The sequence below is a fragment of the Battus philenor genome, unplaced genomic scaffold (assembly GCF_028537555.1).
Source record: "Battus philenor isolate CCGP_79_NKW_IND1 unplaced genomic scaffold, ilBatPhil1.0.hap1 SCAF_2, whole genome shotgun sequence".
Lineage (NCBI taxonomy): Eukaryota > Metazoa > Arthropoda > Insecta > Lepidoptera > Papilionidae > Battus > Battus philenor.
The window spans coordinates 11,016,271-11,038,543 of NW_027181682.1; the positions used below are offsets into that span (position 1 = coordinate 11,016,271).

Here is a 22,273-nt window from a genome sequence, read left to right on the forward strand (position 1 = left end):
ATTGTGGTGTGCATGCCTATAATTAACATAACGAGGTAGCTTTAAGTGGATTACAAGCATTATTAATCGCGAAAATTTAGCTCGGCGTGTAATGTAGCGAAAGCTCTTGGAGTTATTTTGCGAGACACGCGATGTTGCCGTTATCCTGGCAACACTTAGCGACATGTGTCCCGCCGCACTTTAATTGATTTACGATTTTTATAGACCGTAAAATGTAATTTTAGTGTATTGTTTCCTGCTTGATAATTTTATAAGGTATAATAAAAGCATTTGCGCTGGTGATTCTTTTGTACTGAGTTTTATTAAGGATCCATATTATAATTAAATTTGATTTTCATCGTTTTGTATTCTGAATGTGAGATTGAATTGCCTATCTTATTATTGAGCTTTTGAAGGAGGATCGAAAGCAAAAAACCGCATAGGTTAAAAGGTATTGAGGAAGGCTTACGTCTGATGGAAAAATTATAAATATATTGAAACTATGTCGACGAACAAATTCTGCACTAAGCTTTGGTATGATTATTAATTGATTCATATTATTACCCACTAAAGCTCCGAATACCCTCTGACCTAAAAGGCTACAACAAACCTAGAAGGGGTTTTTGATTTTGATGATCATGAAAGTATGTGTATTATCAGTAATCTAAGTTATTAAAATAATTAAATATTTTTTGGGTAACTAAAAAAACATTAAAAGTAATATATTTAAAAGACTGAATATTTTATAAATTTCATTGAACTCGCAGTACACTGTATTTGTCATTTTACATTTATTCCCGCGATGACTTGAGGTACCAGTATTTATGATAAAAACTCGTAAAACACAGAGCACGTATCTCTTCAAAATTTTATTGCATAATTCCATGTATGTGGGAAAATATAACCTCGTTGTCATAGTAACCTCATAAAAAAGATCCAATTTTCTTTTCCTTGATAAATAACGTATTTTTTGTATTATAATGCAACACAGTACAGTAATTTAAAGTACTATATTAGTTACACTAAAAACTAAACGTATCATACATATTATTATTACCAATTCAAATATCATTTTATATTGATGAATGAACAGTGACTAAAAAAAAACCCATCTTAGTTCGTTGTAAGTTCTTCTCAGATCAAGGCTCGTTCGGAACTATTGTTTCTTTATATTAAATGATGCCATTATAGGGGAACTCGATCTGGTTCTTCTAACATTTTTCTTATGACGGACGTACATAGATAGTCACTTTAAATGTCCTATACAGATAATAATGTGATTAAATAAATAAATATCGTCTTTCTAACCCACATAGAAATAGTTTACATTTTTAGCACAATCTATGCAAAATTTTATTGATTATATAGTTGTTTGACTTACCTGGACGTGCTGTCCGGTGGTCGGTACTGTTGGTTTTTAATTTGGGTCATTCCAGATATCTGTAACAAGTTCACAGGTCAATTGGAGCAAACTAAATACTTTTTATTGGCAATTTTCATGAATACCAATCTATGAAATCACGTCAATCCAATATTTTTATGAAAGCGAATGCAATTATTGAAACAACTATTTATCTTTACAAGTGGACGAAAAACGTGAGGGACGTTTTAATATTGCTGTAATTTCTCATCCGATTAAATAACCCGTTTTATTGAGCTCCGAGAAATTAAAACAATGTGAAAATATTAAGTACAATCATTATTGCCTACATTTTACAGTTTTGTGGTAAAATTGGTCCCACTCTGCATTTAATAACATCAATTTGTTTATTCTTTAATAAAAAGAATTGTTTTTAACATTATTGAAGTACCCATTTTTATAGGCAGACTGATTTTCTGTATATTAACTGAAAATATGTACGTTGTTTAATAATTCATATTGTTACGGTACGTTCTTTATTACTTTCGAGTTATGACAAGTTATATTGCCTACTTTAAATGCTAATTCTTTCATATTTAAAGTCATCAAATAACGATTTACGTCAATTATTTTTATTGTAATTTACATTTATCCTAAGTAGTAATAACACATGAAAATCTTAGAGAGTTACGATACAAGTGTCTCGTCGGCCACAGTTGCTTATGGCTTGCTAACACGAATCTCGATAGTGTGACCCGTATAATATCGCTTCACGGGGCAATCTTTAGAAGCCGGACCTAATCGGGTCAGTACACCAATCAACAAAGTCAGGTCATTGGCATTTTGAGTCACCGCGATTCAAAACACGGTATATCAAACCCCTTTTACGATCGTTTCGCCCACCTATACAACACCTGTGGCTGTAGTAAAAGCTTTATAACTTACGAATTATGCCATGACAAATGTTACGCCATTCGGATGTTCAAGGCGATAAATCCTTCTCGCGATATTACTAAATTTATTCTTCGCTTACGTTTTCTTATCTGTGAAGTTTTATTTATGTCGCTTCAAATATGAACATTATTATAATAAAAAAGTATATTTTTAGCAACGAGAAATGTGACTTGGAAATGTGATTTTTTACAAATTATGTGTCTTGCCACCTTAATTAATCATAATTATTTTAAAAGTTTCTTTATTTATTTTGCAATAGATCACACAAAATATGATTGAATAAGAAAAATTAGTAAAATAGTAGACTCCAATTAATAACACTGGCAGAAAGCACAAAAGAAAATGACAATTTAATCTCTGGAAATTGCGTAATGATTTACAGCGAGACACGAACAAAGGCATCTTCACCATGCTTCCTACGAACTGGCAGCTTAATTCATTTCGGTTGGAAACCTTAGTATTGAATTGATTTCCATTTTTAACAATACAATAATCTAAAAAAGAATTGTCTTTGTTACGTTAAGACAACAAGAATCCACCGTCGTTAAATCGTGATTCTAATTTCTTTTTCATAAATGCGGACAATTATAATGACGTACAACCATTAGTTTGTTGTACACTTGATTTATAATAGTGTTGTGCTATATAGAGTTTCATGATATCATATTGTTGTGCTGTTCTATACATTTGTGATAGGTGTGACCAAAGATGGTACGTTTTTTGCTTAGAAAATGTAATAACCATGACAATCCTCAAATTGAAACACAGTAATGTTTATGTTCAACTGTTTAGGCAGAGAAGGTCACGGCATGTTTAAACAAGACGGCGGCCATCGAAATTGGTCTAACTCTAATTTGTAAATATTTTGGTATATTAATTACATATTTATTGAGTATTGCTGTCGATATATCAATATATAAAGTGCTTAAAATAATAATTCCAATAAAGATTTCTAAATATAACGGTTGAGAATGGCCTGCAATCAGTGTTTTTGGATAAAGAAACAAGGCCCTCCTTTAAGGTAGACATCTTAGGCTGCTTTTTCTGGTTCATAATCTCCGCTTTAAAGTTTTTAGGCCATAGCGTCCAACTGTTCAGCGCGCTATGTGACCTGCCGCTGCTCCATTAAATTTACTATCCCCTGGGCTATGTCCGTTTCTCACGTTCGTCTACGGATCTATCATTTTTGATTCGATATCGTAGTGAAAATCGGAACATAGCCATCGCGACGGCTCGTTGAGCGGCTATGAGCTCGTCAATGAGGCCAGAGTGAGAAGGGAGTGATTACGTTTCGGTGTTGTATGTAAGTCATCACTGGTAACACACATTGGTCTAAGACCTTGATTTAATAAAATAATTTATTAACAATTTAATAAAAAATACAGTACTTTAACAGTTGACTAATATATATTAATGTTCAAATTAGTGTTAGTTCCAATTGAAGTGTAATTTTCTAACTATAACATCTACAATGACGTTAGATTATAATCATTATAAAATGTAATGTTTAATGAAACCTTTCTAGTGTATATTTTAGTTGAAACATTAATATAAAATGAGCAAATTTTATAGAGTGTAATAAAATTACGCGACATTAAGTTACGGGTGAACGGACGGACAATTTCGTTATGTATGTTCACATAACTAAATTACGTTGTACGTAACGACTATAGGAACCTAAATAGCGAAGATATTAGTGTACTAATAATAAACTGGTATGAAATAGTGAAACCTTGTTGTATCATGTACATACCTTAGTTTCATGGAATTATGGCCTAGATTACTGGCATATTTTAAACCTTAAGATGAAACAACTACGGTGGTTTACCAGATGGTAGGTGATACAACTTGCTCTCTGGGCTACAAGATCACCGTGGCCTTCTGTACTAATGAAGCGTCTCTCAAGACTTGAATAGTTTATGCCCGTGAAACAAAACACCATTCAGTAGCATCGTACTATCACATGGTACTTTTGTAATTTAGTGGGCCACGACAGTCTCTACTAAAACAAAATATCTTTTCATTCATATACGGTGATATTTATTGCTAATAACTTTTACCTCTTTTAAAGCTTCGAGATTAACGAAAATCGCAGGACTAGTAAAAATAAACTGCCGGATTTAATTTTTATGGTTCATCACCGCTTTTTTGGCGAACTATAATTTAAAAAAATAACACTCGGATGTAACAAAAATTTTAGATTTTTTAGGATTAGCCTGTAAAAATGTTGTAATTATTAATTTAATAGAATTGCATCATTAATATTGCTGTAAGGATTCCAATTAAGACTAGAAATTAAACAAGCAGTTGATGACTGAACCTCAATTTAAAAATTGAAATCAAGTGGATTGTTAGCAAACCACAAAAAAAAAAGCAAAAAAAATTGAAAAAGCATTCGTGCTTACATATCGTTTGTACTTTGATTAAATTTCGAATATATCTTGGTAATTATAACAAAATGTATGAAATTAAATAAGTCAGTTCAGTACGATAGTAAACGGTGAACCATAAAGAAAAATTTTTAAAGCATGGCAGAATAAGTGAGATTTTCATTAATCTATTTTCAGCTCATTTTTGTTGCCACACTTGTACGATACAAAATGCCCATCCGTTTGCACTCTGCCAGTTGTCGACTTTCAAATTAAAGAACACACAACATCAAAAGGCCACCTGGTGTTAACCTAAAAATAAAATGAAACCGCTGCTCCAAAAAATACATTGTGCAGAACAGTTGAGTTTTTCATAACGTAATATGAGCCGTTAAATAAAAAAGCAAACTATTAACCTATTTAAAATTATTTGAAAACAAAAATACAACAGTTTATAATGAACCATCTTTATTTTGAAAGAGCGCTAAAGCAAGTTAATCTTTAGATAAACAAAAAAATGATGGCATGAGACGGCAATATTATTTTAAAATTTCTTTAAAGGTTTGCTTTAATAATTAGCGTGGTTCATACAGAAATTATTACATAATCGCGATGAAAGTTTGAAATCTAGTAATTAAAATAATGTATTGAATCATAATATGAGAATTCGTTAGAGATTCGTTAAAATAATAGAATGAGGCAATAATAACGAAGAGTTTTTTACATAACTTCGGTTTGTATTAGTTGATATGAGTTATCGTTTATATCCTACAATTTCTTAATAGACAGTTGTGATTCTATAATTTTACTACAGCCGGCTTAATACATGCAATTAGAAGGTCCAATCTAATAATTTGAAGTTGTTTTTTCCTGCTTACTTTATTTATTTCATTATTTCAGTCGTAGCACGTCCAGGTCTTCCCTCATTGATTTTATAAAGGACATGATGGAAGCATCTTGCAGCGAACTTAACAATGTCGCTTGTCCACTTTGTGCAAGGACGTCCAACGGTATGGTTCACTATAGGCTCTGTCTAATACAACAGGGTTTTTCAATGAATAATACCGTAAATTTAACGAGCTGTTAATGTAGTACTCATACACTATTATGAATCCATTAATGAATAACAAATCTTCCATCAACATTAAGGTATGTCTTTTAGCAACAGTTATCCTAATGATGGTCATAATATCACTGTGTACAATTGCAATAGTGGAAGTGAGGCTCATATATCAACATTTGACGTTCATTACATTTTCACCCTAAATAAGGAAGAGGGAATTGCAGAGCAAATGTGACATAGTTAGCGAACAGCGTTAATCCTCTCGCAGCGTCCCACATCCTGCCGCTTCGTGTCCCAGTTACCCGACAATGGAGAGGGCCATTAGAGTCGGCCATGTGTTAACAAGTTTAGTTGCTATTAGTTAACCGATGTATAGTGAAAAAAGTTGCAGCGATATGTGGCTGGCTGCAGGAAACAGGGCGTGTGCCTCGACCGACTGCACGCGATCACCCAGCTTACAAATCTATGTACAATAAGACATATTGTTTTAGTTATTGATACTGGTTGTTTGAGAAAAGAACTATGATAAATTCAGGTTATAGATGTTTATTAATAACTTACTATGAAAATCAAATTTCATAATTCTTGGTGATGTTTTAGTTTAGTTGTTATGTTAAGACAATTTTAAAGGTAGTATATGATACTGCGAGTCAAAACCCCGTGTAAAATACTATTTACAAAATATGGTACAATCATCAAAAAAAATGTAACGATACTGAGCAAACTAATTGAAATTCATTACACAGCGACATATCGTATAAGTGAATATTAAATTGTTTTGTTCTTAATTTGAATGCTTAACTTATTTTGCTATTTTTGACAAATATTATGTATACTAATATATACTAATTTAAGAATGCTTTGCACAACTGCCGACGACATGTTAGAAATAAATATAACGACATTTTAAATAGATAAATTAATAGTAAATAAAAGAGAAACTTATTAAAGTTTATATACATAATAATAATTCGTTACAAACTGTTTTATGTTTTTATGATTAACAAAATATTTCAATTTTATTGCAGTCTTATAAAATTCATTCATACATACATTGACTATTGTTTTTAAGTTATAAACCAAAACGTAGAGATCTAGCAATATCATGTTCAAATGAAATGACTAATGAATAATTAAAATATGAAATTTTAATGAAATATGGAATAACAATTAACAAAATTTATCGTCATAATGCAATTATTTATTAATCACACGATAAAAACATTCGGAAATGTTATGAAAATGATAGCCAGGACGTGCAATGCGTAAACAGAAGTAGACGCACGGTTTTAATTAAAAATATTGTATTGATACTGGCGTAGAAACTAAACTACTGCGTGTTAAATATAAAACAAAAAATGAAATTTTCTAGTTTATGCTAACTCACATACCGACCTAACGCCGACGTCATAATTATAACTTAAATATCGAGATATATACATATGTCCGTGTTGTTTTTTATATTTTTTGTACTATAAACTGTAGGAACATGTTGGCTGATAACTTTATGCTAAATAATAAGCCCGAAACATAATAATATATAGTTTTTGCGAGAGATACAATAGAAGAGAAATCTTTATATCAATAACCAGTATGATAACTAAAAATGTATCGAAAAAAAATGTGAAGCAAAGAATACATGTAAATAAAATATGAAACTTAACTAGAATCTGCTACGGTATAGAATATGAATAAAAAACGCCACAAAGAAACTACTTGTTTACACCATTTTTACATTTATTTTTAAACGGCTTTTAATTATAAATGATAGAAATTATCTGTGTATCTTTTGAAAAGTAAAATGTGATACGAGTGAATTAGAGATATGAAAACTTTAAAGGGATGAAGGAAAAATAGTTCACTTGTCAGTAAAAAGATTTGAAGTTTTTTCACCTATTTCCAATCACTCTGTATGATCACTTTGAAATACGTTACATCTATTTATTTTTTATATTTGAATGCAACAGGCTAATCACTATTAGTGGTATAATAAAGTCTGCAAGAACAGATAGTCAACAATTAATTTTGACTATCTATTAGTAGGCAATATTTAAAAAACGCTTTTTCGTACTTTATTATCATTATGACATGTACTATCTCTGAAACCATTGATTTTGGATAGGGTCTTTCATTAATTATCGGCATAAGCTGTACAAGCACCTCAGCTTTTACACATATGCCCAAACCTCTTGTATAAGTAAATTTATTCTTATCTAATAAGTATATCAACTGCCAATTGTTGAACGTACTGATTCTAAATCAAAACTTATAACACCAACTTTGTACAAATGTATTAGTGATAATAATTTAGACTAAACATTTATTTATAAAACTATAAAGAAAATGTTTAAATAAGAGAACAAAGTAGTGCAGGCCGATGTAAGTGAACGCGTTTGAATGGCGAGGCGTCTTTAGCACGAGCTCGTTTACCGCCGCACATTTAATCACAATGGGGTTAATGTGCAGTGTTTTTGCTTTAGAGTTAACTAATCACACTTAGCTCTAGTGTTCTACGATTTAAAACAATTTTGCTGCGCTTTACACTTGTGTTTTACAAGACAGTTCAAAGAAATTAAATTACAAGCATGCAGTTTCTTAACGAATTTACTGATTGAAATAGAGATAATACTAAGTCGGTATACAGGTTTTTGTCTCTGCTGTCACTGCGCTTAATTTGCGTCGCATTTTTCACCAACTTTCAATCACTCTGTATAAAGTAATCACTCTCAAATGTGTATTTTATTAATATTTATTGTTATTTATTATTATGTTATTTACACTCGTGTATCTTTTAATTTTGTGAATATGGTATGAGCCTGAAAAGGGTTAATAAGCTTATATTAATATATGAATATAACGTATAATTATGCTATAGACTATTTAATAAGTGTAAACAATTGTTTGTTAATTATTATTAAAATAAATAATAATTCCGCAACAAAAAGTATGTAAACCTTCTAAATTTTGATACATCAGTACTTATATAAATTTTTTGTTAATTTTAGTTGTTAATTAAGAAATAATTATTATATACGACTGTGTAATAATCTTTTTTTGTATCTTCCTATATTATTGTCTGATTTATATAAGAAAATCGACGACCTATAAGCGTTCCCGCATTCGTGCTAATATTACGTCGCTATACTTTTGTTCAACTGTCAACAGATATAATAAATATAAAAAAGCCGTTATCGAAGCTGACAATAAGGGTATATTTATCGTTGTAATAGTCGTAAACAGCGGAGGCAGTTAGCTTATGTTTAATGAACCGTTTTAGTGCTGAACAAAGTGTTATAATAAAATAAAGTGTTTATACGAAGTTTTTTTGACTTTTAAAAATGGATTTAATGACATTGATACACGTTATTATACCCATTGTTGCTAATGTTATCTAATGACAACATTAAAAAAGTAATTAAAACATGAAAAAAAAAATATTTATGAAAGCTGTCTTGTGGCACAAATTAAATGATAAAGTTTAATTACATTACCATATTTACAGTGTATTTCACACTGTCGCAAGCCCTGCCGGTTATTTCTGAAAAACTTTTAAATTATCGCTACAATTTTCAGGCAATAAGAATAATTCCAGAAGTAAATTGCGGTTTTGACAACCATTACATTATTGCAAACATTTAATTGATTTACAAAATCTGGAGTCAAAGTGAATATAAAAATTCTCAATGAATTGAGGAATTGTATCAAGAAACGGTAGTGTAATTACGTGCCTTCGCATTCGAAGTTCAAAAGAGGAGTAAATCGTTTGTGTGACGCGATTGAGCATTCGCGCATTTTTAATACAAAAATAAAGAATCACGTGTTTTCACCATATTTGGTATAAAGAAAAGGCACATTGCGCATCTCCTTAAAAAGAGCTACATAGACGATAGGAAAAAAAATAATAGTATTGTAGAGTAGTAGTGATAATGATTAATAACAATAATAGTTATAATACTTTTTATCGTATCAAGTATTAAAGGAGACTTTATCATTTTTATTGTATTCAAACCGTAAATCAACTAGCCCTCGATGTGAAATCGCTTGAGACTTTTCATAGCTATTCTCGAAATCCGCCCGGACAACTGTTATCTCAGGCTCGAGAGAGGATCTAAGTGTCTGGTATAAGAAATTTTAATAAAACGCAGACTAATCTGTTTTAAAGTAATTTAATTTGAAGCCGACACTTTCCATCTGATAAGTTTCGTAGCCTCTCATATTTTTATTCCACTTTAAACATCGGCGCAAGCTCTTGAACCGGCATTTCGTAAGTAATTCGTTGTAGTTGTTTTTCATGTTAAACTCGTACTGATTGGTAATTAAAAAGTTTTTCTGTTTTAATTTTTAGTCAAGTTAGCTACATTAGTTCTGTTAATAGATGAAGTAAAAAGTTATTAAACAACTGATTTACAGATAACAATTTCCATTTGAAGACCTAAAATTTACACTGAATTAGAAAGTTTCATTTAATACGTTATACGGATCAATTCAAAAAATCAACCTGAACACGACATCAAATACCCATGTACTGATATAATTGTAGGTATTAAAAAAAAATCTGTTCAAAAGTAGATGTCAGACAATTTGTCGTATATTATAATAACATATTGATAAGGTGAGAATGAATTATATAGTGAACTTAATATAGTAGTGAGAGATTCTAAAAGCTAGTAAAAGCTTTCCGAGTTGGAAATGCACGAAGTGAAATGTTAGTGAATTTTAATAATGAAGCGTGTTTAGGAGGCGGCGGCCTGAGCTCCTTATCGGCCGTCGCCTGCAGCGCGGAGTCGCCCGCAATCAGATTTGCTGACTCGGTGAGCCTCAACAGACCATAAATAAATACTTCAAAGTTTGCCCTTTGTGGAAACAAATAATTTCATTTCAGTAACCCTGTTACATAACTTTTGCTCATTTAAAAACTACTTCGAATGAGCAATAAATATAGAAAATCAAAATGTAAAGGTTTTTAAAAACAAAAACGTGAATAAAAATTGTAAGTGCTTAAGAGAGCCTTTTTATTAATAATTTATTATCGTTTGGTTAACCAACATGATTATGCTCAAGGCTGTGTAAGCCTATAATAGACAAACTTATTTATATTTGTGTATTGTTTACATGAACTAACGAAAATGTATGTTTTTCTGCTGGTATGTTTAATTAAAATAAACATGCAAATAATTGTTTAATTGCACGATTATTTCAATCACGGTCTTCATATAATTTTATTAATACTATACGATAATGTAACATGTCTTTTATCATTATAACATATAAGTAAAATAATAATAGCAAAAAAAAACATCACTTATTAAGCATAAAACATTAAAAAATAAGCATATTCACTGTGTTTGTTATATTCAAATTCAAATTGCCTAGTATTTAAAGTGTGTTCATTAGCAAAATCGAAGCTTTGAGATAATAATGTCGATAGAGCAATATTTGTATATCTTACTTAAATATATGTGAAAATTTTTGCAAATAGAACAGGCGAGGAATGAAACGAATCATCCGCTACTTTAGATATTGATTGATTGACCGCGCTTATACAATGACTATATTAAAAATGCTGCGCAGTATCGTGTTAGCGTTTATTGTGTTGACGTAACTTTATACAAACATTACATACACAGGCAGTCCCATAAATCAGTGCGAAGCGGAAATCAAATTTGTGGTCGCGTCGTGGTCGTTTCGACCCACAGACGTCCGCTGCAAGGTTGCTCCCAAAGATAGATATCTTTAGGGGGATTAAACCATAATCGCCATGCTTAGCAAGCGAGTTGACGTTTGCAGTGTGGTATTATGGTACGCAGAGAACGCTACTGCCGATCCTCTGGAAACTTGCTTGTGAGCAGCAGTGGCAATCCTATATAATTAATGCACAAAGTGTAAATTCCATGTTCCGAGAATCGAACGCGCGACCTACGATCACAAGTCTCAGTTCTCTGCTGCTAGGCTACCGCTACATGTAACATATCGGAAATCGAGTAATAAAGCAGATCATTTACATGTAAGTGAAAAAAAATGATAGACACAGTTATTAAAAAACGTTACAAAGTGTATAAAACTAACTTACTTTTTTAAATGGCTATAAATTAATAAAATGAGACACTGATTATTTTAATTATCTTTTGGAGCTCGAGCTCGATTATCGAGCCTCTACTTGGTCTTTTACTGGATATTTGCTTGACGTTTGTTTATGGAAAAAAGAATAAGTAAGAAGATTTATTTAAAGCTTCGCTTATTTATTACAAATAGGATATTATATAAGAAAGAGAACTAACAATGAGAAACTTTACTCAGCTAAGTGCTGCAGTAGACCTTAACCCGTACTGCAGAGAGGATCTTCAGTGGGAGACCCAGTTATTTGATATTTAATTTTTTTGGCCGTGCGTCACGTCGTTGCTTGCAACCGTAATTAAAGTTAAAAAAGACTTACAAGTAGTTATCATAAATTTAAAAGTAATTCAGAAAAAGGAAGAGGTTGTATAAAATAATTAAAATCAGTCTTACCATTAGGTGTGTTGCCTCAAACGATCATTCATTAAGTTTTGCCAAATTGATCTGAAACAAAAAATACACTTATTTAAAATTTATCTTATTTAATTACTAATGAACAAACTATGAACAGATTACCATTATAATACCTCCTTTGATTTCTCGCGCATTCATAATGTTGCCAATAAAGATGAGACTAGAATAATAACTTCCCAATGTATCTGTTTTTATGCATCATTTATATACGGGTTGATTGCTTACAGATTTAAAAGTTGTAAAGAGTGATTGCTCATTTGTCTGTAAAAAGGTTTTCAACTTTTGCACCTATTTCCAATCAATCTGCATAAAGAGGACACTCTCAAAACTAATTGGAATGCGACAGGCCAATATAGACACATTTCAATGCAACCAATAGCGAAAGGAATAAAATTCACTTGTTTTAAATATAATCCTTAGAGGAACGTAGGCTCAAATACCTTTAAAAATATACATATTTTTATTTGAAACCAGAAAAGGCAACTAAATTGAACTTTAGTTGCCTATCTAATATGCCCAACTATTCAGTTATTCAAGGGTTGAACATCGACTTCGCTCTAATAATAGTGTTGGGATAAACTAGTCCATTGTTTTGGCGTAGAATGACGGGTTGCAACAAACGTGTGTGTTATTATTCACTAGCGTGTATGTTACGTAGGGTTCCAAACGAGTATTTAAAATTTACTATTACCGTCAATACAAGAAATAATTAGAGGCTAACATAGACAAAAATGTATGTGTTCGAGGATTTCCTATACATTAGTTTTTATTCTATCTCTCTTTCTTTTATTTTCGTAATTAATTTTTATTGTTTTAATATTGCTTATTTGATAAGTCATACCTAATTCATACAACCCGTAAATGCAAATATAGCTATAAAGCAAGAAAATTCCCGTCAAAAAATCCTTTTAAAATAATTGATTTATTTCGGCGAGCTCTGTACAAAAATAAGGTTTTTATTTAACACGAGAAAGCCATTATTCGGTCGCATTTGATATGCAAATATGGCCCATATAATGTTTTTAAAGTATGTACGGGTAATTAGAAAATGAGTTGAGTTTAGGCGAAAAACACAATTTTGTACGTATGTACAAAAACATAAATTTTAATAAGCAGATAAGGTACACAAACACAAATAATATTATGGTTGCAAAGCTGTGTTAGTTTCGATTATTAATGTCTCCAATTATTTCTACTTTTAAAACGGAATGAAATAATAACCGGAATTCTAGTACCATTAATTTATTGAAGCATTTAAACTATAAAGGAATAAATTTTATTATTTTTACAGCAATGAATTTATTTTCCAAGAGAATAAATTCCGAGTTTTTGAAACGGAAGAGATAACGAAAAAGCAGACAGTTGCCGATAAGCCACCTCTAGTTCCCGAGGATGTCTACGGTTAATACGATTACAAAAATACTTGCAATTCTCGATAAAGAAAAATGCAGTAGCATTATGACGGTATGCAATTTAAGTCTTTTCAATTCTTTCCTCTATATTCTTTGTGACTCGTTTTCTATAACTCATGTTTTATGTGACAAGACTTTATAAAGGTAAGTTGATGTCTAAAATAAATTTATTTATCTATGTACTTTACAATTGGTGCAATGACAAACCTAATACCTTGTAGGTATTCTCCACATAGAATGGTGCAGAGATAAGAAGTAGGCAAGTGAGTAAATGTAACAGAAAAATTATAAAAAACATAAAAAACTACTATGCCAATTTTCTTATCACTAATATACATGGACTTAAAGTTATATTCTACATACCGAACTTACACAATAATATTGGGTATTATAATATTATATGCTATATATAAATATTTTTATTAAAAATATGAATACAGTAGCATTGCATTTTCAATGATGTGTACAATTTATATTTTCTAAATGTAATAAAAAATCGCTACATTTGGTGAATTATTTTCATCGTGACGTCAGCACGTGCGTCCTCAGTCACGGCGCAGTTGACTAGTAATGAGATAGCGTTAGGTATCTGCAAGCCACACACGGCACGCAGTCAGCGTTTACCGACATCAGCCTGTGTCGCATTTTACACCACTAAGAACAGATACTTCATACGTCTGAGATCTTTTAAAGTGATACACTTTCAAAGGTAATATTCGTTTTTATTAAAAGTGGAGTTCGTAGCTTTACTTGCAATAATAATTTTTTTAGGGTAACTATTTGTCATGAACATCATTTAAATCGATTATTACTAAAAATATCAGAATTTTTAAATGTAAAAAATTCTAGCGTAATGGGCATATCTAATAAAAATTATGTATAATTAAAAGCTGATTGTTGTAAAACCGTAAATACTTTGTCTTCTCCCTATTTCATTTGATTTATTTTTATATCATTTGATAACAAAGAAAAATAAATAAAATAAATAATCACTTTAAACTCTAAAGAGTGTTTTAATGTAACTTACAGTTACCTGAAAAAAAAATTGACACGAAAAATCAAACCGATTATGAAGAAAACATTATTATTTCTTTGTAATACATATGAACTCTAAAGATATGTACTTATCAAGATTGTATGTTATTGCCAAAACAAATAGAATTTTTAATTTTTAACAAATATAATATGATAAATGTCCAGAATACATGCCTATATCAATTGCAATTTTAAATTAATTCTCGTAACGACTTTTGATAAAGGACTAATTTGGTTCGAAAAATTGTCGTGAATGCGAGATTTGACTTGAATAAGTATATGTATTTGATTTGAAAAAGTATCTCTAATACGCTAATTACAAAAAGCAAAAAAGCTGTAAAAACATTTTGGAAGTAAATGAATATTATTATTGAGGCGGAGATGGAGGTAGTATTATGTGAAGTTCTGAGAAAACATCAAAAGGTTGCCTGTATCAAAGAGGAGTTTTGCTTCATGCAAGGAAATGCGTTGGGGTGGTCTCTCCAATGTTAGGAGGGTTTGATGTCTAATTCAAATTTTGTCCTCCATGTGCGACGAAAATACACGGCGTTATTGATTTTGTTCGTGCAGACGTGTATTTGGTGTTCCCCGCTACTTGTACTACACCATATGCTTAATTGATATTTAAATTTATTTCCTAATTTTAATACAAAAAAGCTTAATTGTATTACTATTTTTCCTACATTGTAAAACTATGATATTGTACATCAGAACTAAACCATAATGACACAAAATAAAAATAAAAAATTTTACAAAACATTTAGAAAATTTTCTAACTTATAAGCGGTCTATCAGACGCCGGTGATCTCATTTTGTTTTTAATTACAAAAGTAGTAGTTTAACTAAATATTTAAAAAAAACGCTACACCATATTAGCAAAAGTATAATGCATTGGCTGTGAACGCCATGTAGTCAACACGTTCATAAGTTAAAAAACATTTATATTGTATGTAATATATTATACGTAACAAATATATTTCATAGAAAATCTTATAAGAAAATCACATTTTTTTATTTATCTCCAATAAAGACAGCCATAAAGTTTTTACGACTACAAAACAACTAAATGAAATAAAAAAACAGTAATTTTAAGGTAATAAAGAATACTTTTATGTCGATAAATTTCTTTGAGTTTATTGATTACTCTCTCTAAAAAAGCAATAGTAAAGGATTTATATAAATCCGAAATGATGCTTTAACTATGAAAACTTTTATACTCGTTTGATATTCCTACAAAAATAGGTACATCGAAAAACAAAATAAACAAAGGTATGTTATAAAACGGCCTTCTAAAACTTCTTGACATCTAAATTTAATCGTAACTAAATTATATTTAATAAGATAATAGATGAAGTCGTTTATTTTACTAAAGTAATATCATTAATTAAGTAAGATTACTTATTTTTTTGATGATGAATGACGGACTTCAATTTGAGATAGTTCAAAAAACTAAGGTTAAACAAGTTGATTTCTGATTATAAGGAAGTCACGATTAACTTTGAGCAGTTCCAACAAATTTTAGTTGCATAATCAATAAAATATTTAGTTATGTAACTATTATTATAGCTAAAGTAATATTATAACGTACAAAATAATTGCATACAATACATCTGCATTGTGATGATATTTCAGTACGTAAAATTTTTCGGACTATAATGCCATCATCAAAATTCACAAATTAACAAAGGACGGATATATGTAGAGGAATAAGATTGAAAAGGATTATTTGTAAAAGAATTTGGTTTAGACTAGAAGATATCTTAACAGTTTGTAATTCGTCACTGCTTATAAACGGTTAAAAAAACTTAAGAGAAAACGGACATGTCTCTCGACAAAAGATGCTAAACATATGTGACATTTGCCATAAGACCCGAGTGGATTACGGTATTGTATCCTTTTTGTATTGAGAATTCTCGGACCTAAAATTTGAAACAACAAATTTGCTGATGATAATATATAATAGAACTACGTATTAATTACAAAGGAATTTCATTACGAGAAAGCAATAAAAATAGAATTACTGATAAGTTGCGCATTCGAGAACGTTAATAAATAAAACGCTAAGAGAAGTCCGCTGAGAGGAAAAAATTCAGGCAGCGAGTTAATTCAGGGTAAATAATAAATGGACAATTTACACGAAGGCATCGTAGCCTAAGAAAGTAGGAGTGACAAGTGAGAGTTAAGTGTATCAATTAACGATTCTCTCGCAAATTCACTATGAATATCCAATAATGGTTCAATATCAAATGGTGCCAAATTCGTTCCCTTTCTAAGTTATTAATGAGACGAATTCGATTAGATGAGAGTGAAATTGTTTTGTACATTAAATATTAGATATGGATCTATCAGAAAGGATTGGTGTTTTTTTGTAATAGCTAATTTTTCAAAAAAGCTGTATAGTTAAGTAAAATAACCTCGCTTTGTTTACACAGCAGTATGGATATTTTTTTTTGTCAGATGCTTACATACGACGATGAAAATTTCAGGAGTGTTTCCTGTATTACGATACAATTTTGCAATTTTTGAGGACTCTGGTTCCCTGGTAGTGAGATTATTACAATTTTAATAATATTAACTTGGGGCTCGAGCTAGCGATGAAAATAAATTCAGGTCAAAGGTTACCTTAGAAGTTAACGAGAAACAATACCAGTAAGTGAGCCACCGTTTATTTAAATCGGCCCATAAGAAATGTTTCTCAACAAAGCTTCGAGATAAAGATCGAACTGCAAAACTCAAATGAAAGTAACGCTCCTTTGTGAGATAAGTCGGTAAATAAACTGTGTCTGGGAAACAATGCAGGTATTGTTCACTTGTAAATTGTATAAAGTCACTTATATACAGCGGAATGTACTGCGAAAACTATTTGCATTTTAGTGATTAATTATTTTGAAATAAATATTATATAAAATATTCATATAAATTATTTTAATTAGCTTAGCACTGTCAAAACTTATTGGTCAGTCGCGGTTTATATATATTTCGTACACTGCTTTATTAAAAATGTGTTCAAATTATCAATGTAACGCTTTATGGTATACGATATGTTTGTTTCATTATATCTTAATATGCCTTTTTTTGGTATTCATTGTCCTCAAATGTGTTACATCCGGGGACAGGTGTTTTAAATTACTCTGTATTTGTGTAGGATAAGTAACGTTTTTTATTTTTTCCCTCGCAATGTTTCCTCTTTAAGAACCTCTTGCTTTATCGAATATATGAATAAAAAACAAAGCCTAAAACATACATATGTATATAATTAAAAATATTTCCTTTCTTTTACTAATCAAAATATTTCCTCCCGCCCATAATGATAAACAACTAACTTACTCAGTTAAGCAAGTTGAAATTAAAATAAAATGTGTGAATATTGGTGCACAAAGAAAGTTATATTAAGTGTTTCATCATTCATTCATTCATTTTCATCTCATCCTCTCTGGACAATCCAAAATAATTTCTCATTTCGAGTAAGCCATTTTTGGTATAACGTTCGTACATTATGTTATTTAGGTACATATAAAATTGTTACAATAATGTATTATTACAATAAAAAGAATTTAAACATTAAAAAGAATCATATCAAAATCTGTTTTCTTTTGTCTTTTAAATACTTGCCGCGTCAGGTTAGTACGAAATGAAAAATCCCGCTTCAATTAAACTTAATCAATTAAAATGGAAATATTTTACTCTTTGTTGCTTAGGCGCACTATTTTTTCCATTACTGTTTTATGTGTACGCTCTCTTTCCATTAATGAAATTAGCTGTTAGTATAAATAGAAATATCATTCCGAAATAAAAACGCTCAAAACAAAATGCATCTGCACTTTGTTACTAGCTAAAACATGAGTAAGTAACAACACAGTATAAGCTTCTGAATATAATTTTAACGTTGGTAATGTTTAGAAGTCTTGGTAAGGTTTAGTAATAATTTTTTAATAAATAAATAAATAAATAATAATTCAAATATAAACACGTATAAATCTTGGTACACACTTTTTTATTGAGTTTGAGTTTTCTTTTATATGTAAAGATGTAGCCGCTTAGTGTAAAATTTCTGGTATGTTTATTAGAATTGGGGCGCTTATAGTTTCTCTGTATTAAATATGCCAATTTACAGAATGAATGACAGCAGAATAAAGAATATTTTTGTTAAAGGCAAGCGAGAAGCTTCAAGAAGAGTTTTATAAGGATATTTGAATGGAATTTATTAATTATCATTTTGCTATGAAGGAACAATTAGATTGAAAGTTTGTGGTTTTTGTTGTGACATTGATGACGAATTTACGAGCATAGTATAACATTAATTAATATATATAAGAGATTGCCGCGTTTATTCTGATTCATCACCATATCCCTCGCATCATAAGGATTAGAGGTTTATAATTTTGGTAGAAATATTGATTAAGCCAAGCACTGGTCAGCTAAGAATTAAGAATGGATTCTACAAAATTCCACCCACAAAAGAGTTAAGGAAATGTTCATTAGTAACGGGCGGTATTATAAATATAACAATGCAATGAATACAATAGTTATTGACAGGAATATATATATTTAGTAACCCCCACGTTGCAGAGTTTGTATGAGAGTACATTAATGTCATCCGGCACAATCGAACGGCCTGTTAACATATTGATTTGACAACGGTAGTCCAGCTGCACGGGGACCAGAATGACCTAGATACGACGTGAGTGACCTAATACAAAGGCTTTTGTGTTCCAACCCATGCACTCTTTTTGTTTACATTAATTTAAAAATAAACTATAATGCAATTATTTGTTTACCCTTAATTTCTTGGCAACTAGATGACTTTCTACAAATTAATAAAAAAATTTTTGCGACGGTTTTCATTGACATTTTTTTATGTAACAAAAGAATTGGTACAGGCATATTCGGACTGTGAATCAGAAAAAAATACTCGTTTATGTCTGGTAAGAAATTTAAGAGCTCAAATAAGAAAGACATGTAATTTAACACACACACACACATATATATATATATATATATATATATATATATATATATATATATATATATATAACAGTGCGCAACAAGCGCATTAAAATATGATTACTCAGTAACATTTCTAACAATTGACGTTCATAGATAGACATAGATAGAGATAGACATGCAACGTCTTCTAACGATTTTAACGAGGTTGTCAGTGTATCTAGTGGACAGATGTCCAATGCATGAATGAGTTGGTTTAAATGTGTATATGTGGTCATGAAGATGCAACGTGGCTTCAGGAGTTTATATTATATAAAAACATGAACTACTCTACTACTTAATACAAAGTAATATTGAACTGCAGTTTCCAGTAAAGTCAAATTTCAATGATCAAGAGATAACATAGTAAACTTGATCGATTTCGTGTTACACTTACTTAATAATTCAACTTTAAAATAATTTTACAATAGAGTACTATACAGGGTGGTAGGTTATGATTATGAAAGCATTAAAGTGGCGAATATATATTATAGTTAAAGAGCATACATCTTCGCTACTTTAAGCAAAAACTTTTATAGATTTATGAACTGATAACTTTGAAATAAGTACGTTTATTTATATTTTTCTTTTGCAATACGACAGTCATATAACTTCTGACAGTACACAATCTGCAGGGACAGATAATAAACATTGATTAATTTTGATATGTAGAAACCCGAATTTTGAAAACGCTTTTTTTACTGTATTATTATTCCGTCGTATATTACTTTTGAAATAATTGAGTTTCTAGATTGTACATTATTTTTTAAAGTTTGCTAACAAACTTCACCTATAAACAATCTCTTATGATTATAATTTGTTTATAAGGGTTTTCGATCATAGTTTATTAAAATCCATTCTAAATATTTCCAGACAAAAAATATAAATTGTACACAACAGAGTAATAAATAGTGGCAAAGTAAAACTATAAAACATTGCATCCGTAGAATTAACATAAACAAACGCGCCAGAATTAATTTTGGAATCCAGGCGTAAATTGAAAAAGGATACCGGGTGTTACAGCAGCCTATATTGAGTGCCCGGGTACCGATTAGCATTTCAGAGACGTGTGACAAAATGCCTTCGCACCGACGATTTAATGAACGAGGAACATTGTCATTAAGCGCCTGTAGCTGCCTGCCTTGACGTAACCGAGGCGTAGAGCCAGGTAAGTCGCTCTCTAAATTTAGCAATTAGAAGGTGCACTTCACTTGCTACTGATTAAGACGGGCTGCCAATCACTTGTCAAGATGTTTACGAGATAAAACGGAGCGTAGGCATCCCTTTAAGGTTTTATCGGCAATACATTTTATAAACTTTGTAAAGTTTAAGTCTGTGTAATTAATCTTTAGGAAAATTAATCAAAATTTTTAAAACTATGTATTATAATAAAGAAACAAAAAAAGCCAGTTAGAATAAATCCGGTATTACTTTTTATTATTTATTATAGCATGCATGGCGAAAGGGTATAAGTGTATAAATTTTAAAGCGGTATATGTATAGCTCATTAACAATCAAGTATTGTATGATATATCCTTTTTAAAGAATCAATGATTTCAGAAATAATAATAAGGCAATTGTCATATAGTAAGAAAAAACATTATAAAAATTCGAGTTGCTACACATTAAAGTTAATTATTGTTTACTATTTGTCTCTGCAGACTTTCTTTTTTCTTAAGCCTATCGCATTCTAATAGATTTTCGGAGTAATCACTTTATAAAGAGTTATTGGAAATAGGTGTAAAAGCATATAATGAAATTAATTAATGTTTACTCTTTGTCCCTGTAGATTTTGTTTTGCTAGAAGTGATAGGTCAGTCAAATTCCCTTTCACGAAACATATTTTAGAGTGATCACTAATTAATTATACACGGTTATAGAGAGTAGGTGGAAATTTTTATTTAAAAAAAAATTTCTGGCAAATGTGCTGTACATCTTATTAAAGCTTTTACAGCAGAGCCGAATAACTCTTTGGGCAGCAAGAGAGGCTCAAAACTAGCGCTGGTCTCAATACAAAATTGTATACATACCCTGTTTAATAGAATAATTTGTTTTTTTTTTAGAATTGTAATAAGGCAATTAATTTATTTTTATATTTATTAAATTATACAAAATCAACAGAATGTTTGATTAATAAAATTTAAATAAAATTAATTATCTTAACATCATTACAATTGTTTAATTCGGCAACAATCAACGATGTATATTGTCTTGATTTTGCTAAATAACTATAACTCATAAATAAACTAATAAATACAAAAACGTGCAGACACGCATTCTGATTTAATCTATACCCGAGTCATATTTGATTTGATTTGGATCACACGAATATAATATCTACATAAATCGTAAATGATATATGTTATTATACAGGTCATAATACAATGGCCATATCATTTATTACTCTCCTGAGAGACAGATTACATTACAGCTCCTTTGGTAGAGAATAACCGAAACTAACTCTATTGTAGCTAACTGTGGCTTCATGAGATAATTAATAAATAATAAGCAAGTTGCGAAAGCACAGGAGGAAACGTATGTTGTGGATCTCGGAGCAGATTCTCAAGGGTGGCCTTAACAAAAGGGTAAT

The 22,273-nt window shown here is 30.4% G+C and overlaps 1 protein-coding gene across 5 annotated transcripts in view; it reads right to left on the reverse strand.

Annotated features, from left to right (window-relative positions):
* Nucleotides 1-22,273, reverse strand: part of LOC137922218 (uncharacterized) — a 169,745-nt gene that overhangs the window by 74,650 nt on the left and 72,822 nt on the right. For all 5 annotated transcript variants that reach the window (XR_011107510.1, XM_068765156.1, XM_068765157.1 and 2 more), the window contains 2 exons: nucleotides 12,233-12,283; nucleotides 1,361-1,419 (listed from right to left, as the gene is read on the reverse strand). The gene's annotated coding sequence lies outside the window, so the exon portion shown is untranslated. The remainder of the gene's footprint in view (nucleotides 1-1,360; nucleotides 1,420-12,232; nucleotides 12,284-22,273) is intronic.